Source organism: Montipora capricornis, chromosome 4 (genome assembly GCF_036669925.1).
Source record: "Montipora capricornis isolate CH-2021 chromosome 4, ASM3666992v2, whole genome shotgun sequence".
NCBI lineage: Eukaryota > Metazoa > Cnidaria > Anthozoa > Scleractinia > Acroporidae > Montipora > Montipora capricornis.
In genome coordinates, this window is record NC_090886.1 from 5546094 (window position 1) to 5551093 (window position 5000).

Genomic DNA, 5000 nt, shown 5'->3' on the forward strand with positions numbered 1-5000 from the left:
TTCGAAGTTACGGGACCATATTGAGTTCCCACTAAGCTCTAATGAGTTGGCCACGCCCAAGCTGATCAAAGATAATATAGCAAGGTCTCGCAGAGCTGGAGCTAGTGAGGCATACGCCAAAGTAAACAAGGGCTTGGCTGTCCATGGCTTAATTTTCTCTGTCCTGGGAGCTGCAGACTACTTCAACAATGGTGATTACGTTCGTGGGAGTATATCGTTAACCCAGGCAGCACACACATTCGGAGGATTGACCGGCTTAAATGAAATTGCTTCACAAGCGTGGTAAACATGTCTTAAGTAGCGCTGCCACAAATCACTGGCACAAAAGGCTTGAACTTTGAGAGGGGCTTGGAGCAATACTCCACCAAGGTGGAGACGGTTCATGAACAAGAGTTGGAAAGCTTGTTGGGGGACATTTCCTGGAGTAGGAACTTGCATTCGACGTGTAGTTACAATTGAACAAGATATAGAACAACTGAGCAGATTTGGATTTAAGCGTGACCCAGACGACCTTAAACTGATTCCATTACGTTGTGATCGATCTAGCCCACTGCCAAACCCCGAATTGTAAGCACCACAGCTCTGAAACTAATTGGGACAACATTTTGTCCATGAAGCAGATCAGTGATTCACGGAACCAATTAGTAATCATGTTCTTTCAATCTATCCAACAACACGGGATGCGACTATAGACGACTTCCACTACATCTGATAATAAAACCCCCACCCGCGTCTGAAATGGAGAAAAGTAGAAAGTAAACTGGAATAGTCCCATGGGCTGGGTCTACAATTTCTTGGCGCACTAGTAAAAGGGGATTTTGGACGGGGTGGCAGATTTCTTAACCAGGGGGTGTTTGCGAAGGGGACAGCTGGGAGACGTCCCTATCAAAGACCAGGAAGACGATAATGACAATTGACACTTCTTCGTAACTTGACTAACCCTGATAATTACTTTTAAAATTGGTTGGAGGAAAAGGATAGGGAGGTGGAGCAAGAAGCACACAATCGACTTTACTCAAGGAAAGCCACTGTCGAGTTTTGGTGGCTTCATAAACTTCCGGCTCCATGATAATAATCTAGCAACTGTGGAAATTGGAGATGTAAGTGGTACGAACGTCACAAAACGAAAAACATTTAGGGTGGATTCAAGTCTCAAAGATATTGTTCTTGGCATAGGAGAATCCAGGGATGTCGTATACAAACATGAAACAGCGAAACTATGGTTTGTTATTCCACTAAAGTCATTTGACGTTTTTGCGACGCTCGATTGCACGAAAACTCTGCTTATGGGACTTATTATGGTAACTCAGACAACAACACATTTTATGCAGTACAGAAACCCAAGCCAACACAAAACCACCGGAAAAGAGGACCAGGAGTGTAACTTTGGCAAATTGGATCTTAAGACGGTGACTGGAAGTTACCATTACAATTTGTATGGGCGCGGTGCAGCGACACCTTTTACCTCGGACCAGAACTTTCGACTGTGACTGGAGGAGGTGGAACCGACGTCTACTTCATTCAGTCTGACGGCGGTAAGACAATAATCGATAACTTTGCTGAGGATGCCATGCGCGACATTGTTGTCATCAACGTTGATTATGCAAACATCCGATGTCATAATACCGGAAACGATGTTGACATCACATACTCCAGGAGCCATCACATTCGTATCAAGAACTGGTTCACTCAAGGAGATGCAACTTATTATCGTCACATATCATTTCGTAGCAAAGATGGAGTGATATTCCTCGCGGAGCAATCGCCTAACAGTGCCTCCGATCCTGAGATTGTTTGTGTTGCAGTGGCAGTGGATTTTAGCGGAGCAAACAGCTCTCAAATCGTCTTGCTCAGTGAACCGGCATTCAAGAGAGTCAAGCAAGCTTCGGGCTCCAATAGCTCTGACACCATTGTAGGCAATGATCTCAGTAACGTGATAGACGGAGGTCGTGGAGTTGATGTCTTGAATGGAGGAAAAGGAGAAGATACTTATGTTATTCGAGAAAATGAAGGTTGTGACACTATTCATAACGATGCACCTGATTATTTAAACACCACCGATATTGTGATATTTAATGTGCCTTTTGAAAGAATCGACCTGCAATTTACGACATCTGATTTATCCGTGACAGACAGGAGCAATCCGACTGCCAACTGCTTCACAGTAACTAACTGGACGACTGGATACCAGTATAGACACATGCTATTCACATCGTCAGATCACGTTGTCTTTAATGTCACTGGCTCTCGAAGTGTGGATACAATCGTACCATCCAAAGTACCTATAATGCTTGATTACAGTACGTTCAGCACTGGCGTCTGCGTCGATTTGTCAGATATGCCTTCTCCTCCACGGTGCATCAAACCCACTGGTTTTGACCATGTCGCTACCGTTTCCGATTCTTTACACAACGATTTCATTGTGGGAAATAAACAGACCAATTTTTTGAGTTGCACTGGAGGGGAAGATTATCTGGAGGGAGGAGAAGGCAGCGACAATTATGTTGTCAAGAAACGATGTACCCACTCGATGATAAACAATTTTGACAATCGCACGAAAGATGATGTGTTGTACTTAGATGAAACGTTCGGCAACCTACGTGCAGAGAAAAGCGGCTCCAATTTTACGGTTTCATCAAGGCACGGAACACCCACTGTATCGCTCATCAATTGGTTTGATTCTGTGAATTATCAGCATCTTTGGATTAGGACCGTGGACGGAATAACCTTACGAGTAAGTAACAAGACAGCGAAGCTCGATCCAACCGAAGTCTCCAAGGATCCAACGCAGTGCACATGCAAACGCTCAGAGTGTCAAGGAGGGCTAGTCACTTACGATTTGACAAGCGATCCTTGGAAAAACGTGGTCCGTTTTCAGCTGAATTCTAGTCATTGCAGTTACAGGATTTATGGCAATAAACTCAATAACTACCTTGATCCCGGCGCGGGCAACGGTTACAACTATCAATACTTGGAAGGAAGAAACGGATCGGACACTTACGTGCTGAACCACGGATATGGCGAGTTTAACGAAATCAACAACTTTGCGGTCGACAACAAGACAGATACTCTTCATATCGGTCTGGAATTCAGCGACATTCGATTGTATTTCCATGGCCAAAACGACGTCATACTTGAATCTAGTTCACGTCCCAGTTCCCTCGGCATTCGAATTCGAAGCTATTTTCTAAATGTCAGTTATCAGCATCTTCAGGTAATAACTACTGATAAAGTTACCTTTGAATTTTCAAAAGAAATACCGTTTAAAAAAATCATCTCCATCGATCGCACTGACCTCACAAGCCCACAAAACATTAAACCACAAGAGGACGAAATACTGTCTTCTGCCCAAGATTTAAAGGGATCACTTACTGCCACAAACGATTTAACGGGAAGTAACAATACAAGAACAATAGAAGGTGGCAATGCAGCTGATGTTTTACGAACAGGAACAATTGGAACAACCTTCGAGGGAAAAGCTGGAAACGACAAGATTTATGGTGGACAAGCTGTTGATATTGTTTTTGGTGGCGATGGTGATGATCATATTTTTGCTGGCGCAGGAGATGATTTCATCTATGCTGGGAATGGTGCTGATGTTATTGATGGAGGTAATGGAAGCGATACAGTTTCCTTCAAAGGTGATGGATTTCTGCGCAAAGGTGTTAAAATCGATCTACTGCTTGGATTCGGAAAAGGAGTCGATGCTGAGGGAGACACGTACATAAGCATTGAAAACGTGTATGGAACCATTCATAACGACACCCTGACTGGTTCGGATTCCGCTAATTCACTCTTTGGTCTTGAAGGAAACGACACAATTATTGCTCGTGGTGGTAACGATAAATTTGTCGGAGGTGAAGGACGCGACTTGTATATCCTCTACCAAGCTTCTGGTTTGAAAATCATCGACAACTTCGCAGATGATGAAATTGAAGACGTTATTTCTCTGGCTCATTTGAACTCCAGTGAAGTCTGCCTATTCTTGGTTGGCGATGACCTACACTTGCAAGTTAGTGACCTTGACTTGGCGGCAGAGCTTTTTCACGGTCAACTTTTAACGGTGATAATTCAAAATTGGAACGTGAGTGCAAAATACAAGCACCTTTCGATGGTCTTCAACGACACAATGTGGCCGGCATTTGCATTATCAGATATATCATCAAGAATGGACCAATTGAACCGCAGTGTTTCATTCATCGAAGACGATTCCAGATTTGATGTTGAGTCCGCAGACGGGGCGAATGTAACATTGTCATGGGAGCAACCGGGTCAAGGCATTTTATCGCATCCGAGTACGAAGCTACTCTTGGTGAAATTTTCTACAGCAGATCCAACAGGCATTCAATATACTCCAGTAAGTGGAAGAACTTCCATAGTCGTTACGTCTCTTAATGCCAGTTTACACTTTGTGTTCGCCTTGGCCTTGGAAAAGTGTAATGCGACGTTAGCTGTGTCGCACACGTTAACAACATACGGGCGGAAGAGAAACTGTGCTGCAGTAAATGCACCGCATTCCACAGTTCGGTATTCTTCACGTTCTTCAGGATCTACAGTGCTCCATGGCACAGACGCTGTTTTCACTTGTTCTGCTGGGTACGCAATAACTCACGAGAACGGCACCACAATGAATACCACCTGCTTGGACGGCCAGTGGGTCCGCCCCATCCCAACATGTTCACGAATAAAGCGATGTCCATCGCTAAGTAATCCATCTAACGGAAAAGTTTCCTTAAATAGTCGAAAGGAGGGATCGAAAGCTTCGTATGTCTGCAAGAAAGGGTTTCTGCTACAAGGACCCAAGGAACGCACCTGTGCAGATGAATCTTGGGATAGTACAAACCCTACTTGTCAAGCTCTTCATTGTCCAAGACCCCCACCTGTTGATAATGGAGAGTTCCGTGCTTGCGACTACATACGTCACGTCAGAACGGTTGGCACATTTAATAATCCCCTCCAAGGTTATTGTGTAAGAATCCATTGCAATGACCATTATCAAC

The 5000-nt window shown here is 44.2% G+C and overlaps 1 pseudogene; it reads left to right on the plus strand.

The window, feature by feature from the left end:
• Positions 1–5000, plus strand: part of LOC138046014 (uncharacterized) — a 7262-nt pseudogene that overhangs the window by 866 nt on the left and 1396 nt on the right.